The sequence below is a fragment of the Cervus canadensis genome, chromosome 25 (genome assembly GCF_019320065.1).
Source record: "Cervus canadensis isolate Bull #8, Minnesota chromosome 25, ASM1932006v1, whole genome shotgun sequence".
Taxonomy (NCBI): domain Eukaryota; kingdom Metazoa; phylum Chordata; class Mammalia; order Artiodactyla; family Cervidae; genus Cervus; species Cervus canadensis.
The window spans coordinates 49,340,783-49,352,331 of NC_057410.1; the positions used below are offsets into that span (position 1 = coordinate 49,340,783).

Below are 11,549 nucleotides of genomic sequence, written 5' to 3' on the forward strand. Positions count from 1 at the left end.
GATTTGAATGCAGAGTTCCAAAGAATAGCCAAAGAGATAAGAAAGCCTTCCTCAGTGATCAATGCAAAGAAATAGAGGAAAACAACAGAATGGGAAAGACTAGAGATTTCTTCAAGAAAAATAGAAAAACCAAGGGAACATTTCATGCAAAAATGGGCTCAATAAAGGACAGAAACGGTATGGACCTAAACAGAAGCAGAAGATATTAAGAAGTGGGGCAAGAAAACACAGAAGAACTGTACAAAAAGATTTCACCACCCAGATAATCGTGATGGTGTGATCACTCACCTAGAGACAGACATCCTGGAATGTGAAGTTCAAGTGGGCCTTAGGAAGCATCACTACGAACAAAGCTAGTGGAGGTGATGGAATTCCAGTTGAGCTATTTCAAATCCTAAAAGATGATGCTGTGAAAGTGCTGCACTCAATATGCCAGCAAATTTGGAGAACTCAGCAGTGGCCACAGGACTGGAAAAGGTCAGTTTTCATTCCAATCCCAAAGAAAGGCAATGCCAAAGAATGCTCAAACTACCGCACAATTGCACTCATCTCACATGCTAGTAAAGTAATGCTCAAAATTCTCCAAGCCAGGCTTCAACAGTATGTGAACTGTGAACTTCCAGATGTTCAAGCTGGTTTTAGAAAAGGCAGAGGAACCAGAGATCAAATTGCCAACATCCAGTGCATCATCGAAAAAGCAAGAGAGTTCCAGAAAAACACCTATTTCGGCTTTATTGACTACGCCAAAGCCTTTGACTGTGTGGATCACAATAAACTGTGGAAAATCCTGAAAGAGATGGGAATACCAGACCACCTGATCTGCCTCTTGAGAAACCTGTATGCAGGTCAGGAGGCAACAGTTAAAACTGGACATGGAACAACAGATTGGTTCCAAATAGGAAAAGGAGCACTGCACGGCTGTATATTGTCACCCTGCTTATTTAACTTATATACAGAATACATCATGAGAAATGCTGGGCTAGAGGAAGCACAAGCTGGAATCAAGACTGCTGGGAGAAATATCAATAACCTCAGATATGCAGATGACACCACCGTTATGGCAGAAAGTGAAGAGGAACTAAAAAGCCTCTTGATGAAAGTGAAAAAGGAGAGTGAAAAAGTTGGCTTAAAGCTCAACATTCAGAAAACTAAGATCATGGCATCTGGTCCCATCACCTCATGGAAATAGATGGGGAAACAGTGTCAGACTTTATTTTTGGGGCTCCAAAATCACTGCAGATGGTGATTGCAGCCATGAAATTAAAAGACGCTTACTCCTTGGAAGGAAAGTTATGACCAACCTAGACAGCATATTAAAAAGCAGAGACATTACTTTGCTAACAAAGTTCCCTCTAGTCAAGGCTATGGTTTTTCCAGTGGTCATGTATGGATATGAGAGTTGGACTATAAAGAACGCTGAATGCCGAAGAATTGATGCTTTTGGACTGTGGTGTTGGAGAAGACTCTTGAGAGTTCCTTGGACTGCAAGGAGATCCAACCAGTCCATCCTAAAGGATATCAGTCCTGGGTGTTCATTGGAAGGACTGGTGCTGAAGCTGAAACTCCAATACTTTGGCCAGCTGATGCGAAGACTGACTCATTGGAAGAGACCCTGATGCTGGGAGGGATTGGGGGCAGGAGGAGAAGGGGATAACAGAGGATGAGATGGCTGGATGGCATCACCGACTCAATGGACATGGGTTTGGGTGGACTCTGGGAGTTGGTGATGAACAGGGAGGCCTGGCATGCTGCAATTCATGGGGTCGCAAGGAGTCGGACAAGACTGAGCGACTGAACTGAATAAATAGCACACTTTCTTGGACATAAAGGGTTTCATCATTCTTCCTTGCTTCTTCATGAAATTGCTATAGTCATTCAAAAGCCACTGTAAAACCATAAATAGCAGTCCCTTATGGATCAGAGGGTAAAGAATCTGCCTGCAATGCAGCAGACACAGGAGACGCAGGTTCAATCCCTGGGTCAGGAAGATACTCTGTTGAAAGGAAAGGCTACATACTCTAGCATTCTTGCCTAGAGAATTCCATGGACAGAGGAGCTGGCAGGCTACCATCCATAAGATTGCAAAGATTTGGAGACTGTTGAGTTTCACTTTCATCTCTAACCATTAAAAGGATATCTTTTTGCTTTCGCCATGAATCAGTCAGGACTACATGCAACTGAAAAGAAGCTTGGTTCCTGCTGTGACATATAGAAATTTAATTACTAAATTATTAGTAAAAATTATTAGTAAATTATTATTTACTAAGTATTACTAAATTAATTATGACTGGTATCATTTACCAGGATATACCAGGATTTCAGAAGTTCCATATAATTTCCAGAATGTGTGTATTAATAGTTAATAATAATTAACACTATTAATACAGTCATGGATACACTCTAAGAAGTTTTATCACCACTTATTTAACAGTGCTTCCCACATAATTTAACATACCAAATAAGTCCTAGTTAAATATTCCTGAGATGGAGAGAATACAGATAATTTGAGGTGTTCCAAGGACCCTCTGGAAAATCTCAAAGTTAATTAGAGGTCAAGTGAACTTCATTTAAAATTTGATCTTGTGAAAAGTTTGTTAAAAATTTTAGCCAGTGCTAATAAAAGATAATAAAAGGAAATAAATCCTGAATATTCACTGGAAGAACTGATGCTGAAGCTCCAATACTTTGGTCACCTGATATGAAGAACTGACTCCTTAGAAAAGACCCTGATGCTGGGAGAGATTGAAGGCAGGAGGAGAAGGGGACGACAGGATGAGATGGCTAGACGACATCACCGACTTAATAGAGATGAGTTTGAGCAAGCTCTGGGAGACGGTGAAGGACAGGGAAACCTGATGTACTGCAGAACATGAGGTCACAAAGAGTCTGAAACGACTGAGTGACTAGACAACAACAACAGTAGAAGATCTCAATGGCAAATACAGATCACTTAAAGAAACTCAATTACCAAAACCAGTTCAATATTTCAAAAAAAAAGTTTGTCCCCTTTGAGAACCAAATTCAGTTGTGGTACCACTGTACATTTAAGATTCTCTTTCTTAAGTTCAACCCTATCTTAGCCATCCTGACAATGCACAAAACTCAGTGTTCCTCCTCCACAAACCTTCCACAACTTTCTGTGTCCTTATTAATCTATCCTCTTTTCATTTAGAAACAATCAACTCTATGACAGAACCACCTTCTTCCCCTTTAACAAAATGCACTTTTACTCCTAATACCTTCTTTGCTAAAAAATCCTACATTTTTTTCATATTGAAATGTTTTATTTATAACTCTTAGCCTTAAAACCTTCAAAAGTTAAAGTGTTAGTCGCTCAGTAGTGTCTGACTCTTTGTGACCCTATGGGCTGTAGCCCACCAGTCTCCTCTGTCCACGGAATTTTCCAGGCAAGAATACTATAGTGGGTTGCCATTTCCTTCTCCAGAGGATCTTCCCAACCCAGGGGTTGAACCCATGTCTCCTGCTTGACAGGCAAATTCTTTACCAGTAAGACAACTGGGAAGCCCAAGCTAAGTTTAATGCTAGATATTAATTTGATAATGACTGTCTTCTATATCACATGAACCCCAATTTATTCTAGCCAGTTTTATATTTTGCGTATTTATATAAGCACTAAATTTCCTTTAAGTCATGTAATTAGAGCTCTTTTACAAATTAATTTTGATTATGCTACACATCTATAATACATGTACAACCATGTAAAAAACAATGTAAAACTCAGTTACAAAAAAGATTGGGTTTCCGGCAAATGGGACAAATCAAGGCCAGCTGTCTAGATGGCTAAAACCTTTTAAACTAATGTTTATGGGAAAGGCATGTCCATTTCTATTTGTAGCTTTAACTGATTTTTAGGAACCAACTGGAGACTTTCTTCCTGGAAATGTCCACTCTGGGACAAGGACAGATTTTGTTTTTGTTTTTTTTTTCCTGTTCTTTTCCTCCATACGACATCAGTAAAAGTTTTAAATATCACAGAACTAATTTGGGTGTATATGAAGAAACGAGCTTACTGGGTGGCTCAGTGGAAAAGAATCCCCCTACAATGCAGGAGATGCGGGTTCAATCCCTGGGTTGGAAGATGCCCTGGAGGAGGAAATGGCAATCTGCTCTAGTATTCTTGCCGGGAAAACTCCATGGACAGAGGAGCCTGGCAGGCCACAGTACATAGGGTCACAAAAGAGTCAGACACAACTGAGTGACTGACATGAATGCATGGAGAAACCACACTAAACAAAATAAAATGAAAACCTCAAAAGGACCTAAAGGCCCACAGTCAAGCAGAAAATCCTAAATAAACCCTCAACTTTGGTCTTGGGTTTTACAGATACCAATGACACAGGAAACCATAAGCAACATAAATAACTGAGGAAGAATATCAGTACGTGTCCCACAGGGTCCTCACATAATCCCACTCAACCCCCTTGTAGAGATCCTAACAAGTACTGTGGTCACGCGTTGTTATTATACAATATAGCATCTTCGTCTCACCCATGTTCATAGCTGTAATCAGCTGGATAATTTGTAATTATCCAAAATGTGCCTTAGAAGACTTTAGAGATCATAGAAACATTCTCTGTTTTCAAAGACAGAAATTCAAGACAGACAAAACACAAACTGCACACACAAATCCTAGCATCCAAAGAAACAGATAAACCAGTTCACAAACCGAGCTGTAAAAGTCCAACAACTCTTTCCACTCTCCAACAGGATACCCAACTCAAGCGCAAGACAGTCTGAAGAAAAAGGCCCAAATGGAGAGGAAATAAAATTTCTGTCTGTAAACACCGGAGTGACCTACCCTTCTGTATGAAGCCTGTTGGCCACTCCCGTGTGTTGATTCCTTGCTCCACCTGCCAGGGGCTTCCCTGGCAGTCCAGTGGTTAAGACTCCATGCTCCCAGTGCTGAGGGCATGGGCTCGTTCCCTGGTTGGGGAACTAAGATCCCGCATGCCTCATGACATGACCAAAAAACTAATACATGAGGGAACTAAAATTTAAAGAGATATCACTTGCCCTGTTCCAACTGCCAAGTGTGGGGGCAGCCAGTACTGCTTTGGGGAATTTTGAAGACAAGATCCTCAAGATAGGAGGTCCCAGCATCCGCTAGGGCCTTCCCAGAAAATTCCCAAGCCAGGCCAGCTGGCCAAGGAGTAGCAAGGATTCTGGCTGGCTGTACTAACATTTGTCACCTAGTCCAAGCTCGTCCTGCTTGTCACACAACAGGGCAAAAAATCAAAAGAGGAACTGTTAGTGCAAGGAATGGTGACTTTATTTGTAAAGCCAGCAGACTGAGTAAATGGTGAGCTCCTGTCTCACAGGACCGTGTTGCCTGAGTTAGAATTCAGGCCTCTTTCTGCTAAAAGGAGGGGGAGTAAAGTCAAGCATTTCCTAGTTCCCATTAGCCTCTGGAGAAGGAAATGGCCACCTACTCCAGTACCCTTGCCTGGAAAATCCCATGGACACACAAGCCTTATAGGCTACAGTCCATGGGGTCGCAGAGTCAGACACGAATGAGCAGCTTCACTTTAACTATCAGCCTCTGGAGGGAATGTGTTCATTTCTTTGCACCTGCACTCATTCACAGCTGGGCCTGGCCATGATGTTTTCTGGGAGGCAAAGTTCTCAGAGGTGGGCTATTTTGTGTAATTCAAGCTGATAAGCAACATTACTTTAATGATTAACCTGAAATAGAAAACAAGATTTCTCCCTTATTTCAGAGTCAGTGACAGAGACATCCTTTAAAGGGGGATCTTGCATGTCTGAAGCAAAATCCTGGAGCAATACTCCACCCTGTGTGAGAGACAGGAGGCAAGACCTGGCGGTCATCTTTGCTATGGGATGGGGAGGGATTGGCGGGGGATGGGGGGAAGTTACCAGTTATAAAGGGAATGGGCCTTAGGTTGGCTCTTTGGTTACCAGGGAAACTAGCAGAGGAGCACCTCTTTTTGTCCTTTTGATAAGGTATTCCTAGTCTCTAGAGCTATCACAATCTGGGCCTGGGGCAAGTAAGTATGTAGGCAAGCACTGATAAGGATCTACCAGCAAGAGGAAAGGTCAGTCCTGTGAGTAGGGTGAAGGTAAAGCAGAGACTGATCGAGCAGGGGATGCAGAGAGAAAGTGAACAACCATCTAGGGTGAATTGTCAGATATTATCATAAAACATGACGTGCCACAGAAAAAACAACATATCCTCAAAATTCCATTACAATGCCCTCAAAGTCTTTTGTCATTTACAGAAAGTTACTGTCTTACACAGAAGCTTTTGTAAAAGTGTTTCTGCAAAAATATTTCATCTTCAGAGAAATTCATGGAAAGGATTTTGACAAGTACTGGTTTCTGTTAAGGTTAAGATCATAAAATTGAATTGGGTAAAACTTGCAGAAGTAATGAAAAAACTGGATTCAAGCAGAACAAGTATTAATTACATCAGACTGAGCAAACTGGTGACAATGATTATAATTTTTATGACATTTTGTTTTAAACTTTGCCAGTTCTTTTATATTATGCTTTTCTAAATTCAAGGAAGCTTCTCTCAAGCCATCTATGTCTTGCAGCATTTTGGTAAAGTATACCCTAGTAAACAAAGATGAAATATTTACTTTTTCTCTCTACCTGATCCCTCTTGAATTTGGAAACCCTTAAGTATTCTTTTCATGGCTATAGTTATTTGCATAAGTTCATTAAGAATCTGGTCTCTTATAACAGGACACAGTTGAAAATATTTGCTGTATTACTGACAAGGACAGAGTAAAGGGACAAGTAGGTGATTAGTTAATCCCATCGGGGGCCTGTAAGTAGAAATTGTATGGGAGAGATCCTGTAAGTTAAACAATGACTCTAGAGAGCAGGTTTGCCTTACCACACAACCAAGCAGGCTTGCTTAGCAACTAAACCACGAAACGGAAGCGCAAGACATGACCCCAAACAATAACACAACGGTGGCATGAGACCCACATCCTGCCCAGCGAGCTCAGTAAGTTAACCATCCCTGGGACATGCTCTCTGCCCACATGATAAACGATAATCTGTGGACCGAACTTGAACATGTACGGAAAAGAAAACGCCCCTGCTCAATTAGGACGAGGGACTGTTGATCAAAGCATGACTTCTGCTCAAGAAAGACAAAGAAGGCCTCCTCCCCTCCCCACTTTTCCTTTGATTATAAAACTATAGCCCAGTAAGTTCTCGGGGTGTGGCATTTTTCACCTGCACACTTGTAAACCTCACACGCATTCTACTCTAATAAATCACTTCTTATCTATCACTTTGCCTCTCTCTGATTTCTTTTCTGCACTGAGACATAAAGGACCACAGTACCAGAACTTTTCAGAGCCCCTGAAATGACCCAAGTGGTTTCATTACCAAGGGTTTGACTGGATTGTCATATTTGAGAGAGAGAAGCATAAACTCAGATATGACCAGACAGCTTTAAGAAACCGAGGTTGGCTTTATGGAGACAATAAAGCTTCTTGGAAAAGTCAACCCAGCACTTTGCTTCAGCAAAGCAGTCTTTAAAAGATCTTATATAGTCATTATAAATTATCAGGCCAACTTTAGTGAAAACAAATTAGTTTTACTAAGATTATGTTTGATAAAAAATGGGGATGATAGTAGAGAGAAAATTAATGTTTGTACTTTTCTATTAGATTCTAATCCTGTTAATTTTGTCTTTGAGATTTTGTATGTATTTGTAAAGTGGACTGAATCCTGAATTTTAATTTCCTCAGATATCTGGATTCTCCAAACTAATGGTTCTGATTTTTTCCCACACTTCTGATTTGGAATCTGTAAGAACAAAGACTGCCCTTGATCTCCTTGAAAGGGACCATACCAGGTCCTCCCCACTATCTAGATGGTGGCCAGACTTCAGGGGCTTGAGCCTTGGGTACACATTTCACAGAGAAAGACTTCATTTGACATCTGCTCTGGTACAAATGTTGGAGAGCTTCAGATCAAATTGATTAGGAAGAGAAGCAGCTGACAACAATGTAGACTGCTTCCTTCCAAGGCACTAGTGTTTTCTTCCTCAAGCAGAGCAAACCATATCAAATTAGATTAGTAACTCACACTTCACTGTCACTTGCCCACAACTGCCTTACATAAGACCACAAAGCTCTGCAAAGTCAACTTGCAGTAAGTCGTTTAGTTCAGTTCAGTTCAGTTGCTCAGTCGTGTCCGACTCTTTGCAACCCCATGAATCGCAGCACGCCAGGCCTCCCTGTCTATCACCAACTCCTGGAGTTTTTAGTTTGCCGCAAACACCTGTCATCAGAGTTTTACTTTCTGCACTGCGGGCACCCCAGCACGTTGCTCGATTATGATTTCTACTTACGATCTTTCCTATCTCAGTTATGTTACAGCCGGGTCTCCCAAATTCTCAGGTCAAGATCTAGGAGTCACCCTTGAAATACACCCAGAGTTCAACCACTTCTCAGCAATCAATCTTTACCTCTTACCTGGAATATGGTGATGAATTCCTCAGCAGTCTCCTTGTATCCTCCCCTGCCCTTGCATTACATTCTCCTCCCAGCAGTCAGAATTACCCTTTTATGGTTTAAGTCAGTTACGTCACCCCTCTGATCACTTGGAGATGAGTAACACGTGGGAACTGCTTCCGCATTGTTTCCATTTTTGCTGGCCATGTGGCTCAGACGTGTACAGCTTCTGGGGGTTGCAGTTTAAGAGTAGCTTTCTAGACTTCCTGACAGCCAGCAGTTGTAGAAAAATCCCGTTGCTAGCATTTCTTACACAGAATCAGCCAGATCTGGGCATTGCTCTAGGACTGTTTTGACAGCACCCTAGTCCATTCTGTCAGCTACATTATTTGCTGTAATAAATACTTTCTCTGCTTAACCTTGTCAGAGTGGCTTATTCTGTATCCACTAAAGAATTCGGACTCTGTTTTTGGCCCTGCCTAGTGGCTTGTGGGATCTTAGCTTCCCAAACAGGAGTTGAACCCAGGCCCTGGGCAGTGGAAGCCCTGAGTTCTAACTACCGGACCACAGAGAATTCCTAGGAATCTTGGCTTTTTGAAAAGGAAAACCAACACCTATCAGTCCTCCTCAGAAAAGCCCGTCTAGCTGTTACCCTGTTGGTGTACTTCTTTCAGTGTTTTGTGTTTATATATATATACAGTCACATACACATACATGTTTTTTAATATATATATAAAATACACATCCAGAAATTTGTTAAATGTGGGCAGAATTTTGATTCTGGGAAAAACTGAGGGTCAGAAGGAAAGGGTACAACAGAAGATGAGACGGTTGGATGGCATCACTGACTCAATGGACATGAGTTTGAGCAAGCTCCAGGAGATAGAGAAGGACAGGGAGGCCTGGCAGGCTGTAGTCCATGGGGTCATAAAGAGTCAACAGGACTTAGTAACTGGACAACAACATATGCAGAAACGTGTTAAATGTGGGCATAATTTCATGCAATTTAGTATGTTGCTTTTTTCTCTACTTACCGCTATTTCATAAGTACATTTTTGTCATTATGACTTTTCATAAAGATTTTGAGGGCTGTACAATAATTCCTCAAATCATTATGAGTGCCTCGTAACAGTACATCACAAATTATTGTTGGCCATTCAGATTCTTTTCTATTTTTCTTTATTATAAATAATGTTGCTGTGGATATCTTTATATATAAGCCATGTATAGTAGGATTGATTCATAGAAATAGAATTACTGAGTAAAAAGATAGGAGTGTTTTAAAGATTCCACATAGAGAATGTCCAATTACCCTCAGAATTTATACTAACTTGCATTTCCATCATTATCATATGGACATTAAGACTGTATAGTATCTTTATAATTTATTTATTTTTTTATTGAAGGATAATTGCTTTACAGAACTTGTTTTCTGTCAAATCTCAACATGAATCAGCCATAGGTATACATATGTCCCCTCCCATTGAACCTCCCTCCCATCTCCCTCCCCACCCCACCCCTCTAGGTTGACACAGAGCCCTGTTTGAGTTTCCTGAGACACACAGCAAATTCCCCTTGGCTCTCTATTTTACACATGGTGATGTAAGTTTCCATGTTACTCTTCCCATACAGCTCACCCTCTCCTCCCCTCTCCCCATGTCCATAAGTCTATTCTCTATGTCTGTTTCTCCATTGCGTCCCTGCAAATAATTTCTTTAGTACCATTTTTCTAGATTCTGTATATATGCATTAGAATATGATGTTTATCTTTCTCTTTCTGATTTACTTCACTCTGTATAATGGTTCTAGGTTCATCCACCTCATTAGAACTGACTCAAAGGTGTTCCTTTTTTTGGCTGACTAATATTCCATTGTGTATATGTACCACAATTCTTTATCCATTCATCTGTTGATGGACATCTAGGTTGCTTCCATGTTCTAGCTATTGTAAATAGTGCTGCAATGAACAATGGGATACATGTGTCTTTTTCAATTTTGGTTTCCTCAGGGTATATGCCTGTGAGTGGGATTGCTGGGTCATATGGTGGTTTTATTCCTGGTTTTTTAAGGAATCTCCATACCGTCTTCCATAGTGGCTGATTTTTCATTGTTAGTATATAGACATGCAAGTGATTTCTGTGTACTGATTTGTATCCTGCAACTTTGCTAAATTCACTCATTAGCTCTAGTAATTTTCTGATACTATCTTTAGGGTTTTCTATGTACAATATCATGTCTTCTGCAAACATTGAGAGCTTTACTTCTTCTTTTCCAATCTGGATTCCTTTTATTTCTTTTTCTTCTCTGATTGCTGTAGCTAGGACTTCCAGAACTATGTTGAATAATAGTGGCGAAAGTGGATACCCTTGTCTTGTTCCTGATCTTAGGGGGAAGGCTTTCAGTTTTTCACCATTGAGAATAATGTTTGCTGTAGGCTTATCATATATGCCCTTTACTTGTTTAGGTAGGTTACTTCTATGCCCATTTTTTGAAGAGTTTTAATCATAAATAGGTGCTGAATTTTGTCAAAGGCTTTTTCTGCATCTATTGAGATTGTCATATGGTTTTATCTTTCAGTTTGTTAATATGGTATATCACATTGACTGATTTGTGTAAGGGCCATATAGTGTCAGAGCTATATGTTATATGTACCTGTTGTGCATACTGTCAAAGAGAACCAGAGCCAGACGTTAGTTAAGGCAGTAAAAATAGATTTAATTCAGAAACTATTGTAATAGGGGAAAAGAAACTAGTTTTTTTCTGTTGTTTTAATTTACCCTTTCTTATTGGAGATTGAATTATTTTTTACATATTAATGTATCTATCATTTTTAAAAAATTCTTTTCTCATTTAGGTTGCTACTTAACATCGAGCAGAGTTCCCTGCGCTCGACAGTAGGTCCTTGTTGGTTATTCATTTTAAATACAGCAGTGTGTACATGTCAATCCCAAATACCCTAACTATCCCTTCTTCCCACCCTTCTACCCTGGTAACCATAAATCCATTCTCTAAGTCTGTGAATCTGTTTGTTTTGTAAATAAGTTCATCTGTATCATTTTTTAAAGATTCCCAATATAAGCAATATGATATGGT

At 40.3% G+C, this 11,549-nt stretch overlaps 1 protein-coding gene across 2 annotated transcripts in view; it reads right to left on the bottom strand.

Moving 5' to 3' along the window:
* Window positions 1-8,589, bottom strand: part of GLIPR1 (GLI pathogenesis related 1) — a 54,699-nt gene extending 46,110 nt beyond the window's left edge. Inside the window, exon 1 of one of the 2 annotated variants that reach the window (XM_043446549.1) lies at window positions 8,478-8,589. The gene's annotated coding sequence lies outside the window, so the exon portion shown is untranslated. Of the gene's footprint in view, window positions 1-4,819; window positions 4,939-8,477 lie in introns of those variants that run through there. The other variant, XM_043446550.1, reaches the window with a different exon arrangement.
* Between the last annotated feature and the right edge of the window lie 2,960 nt (window positions 8,590-11,549).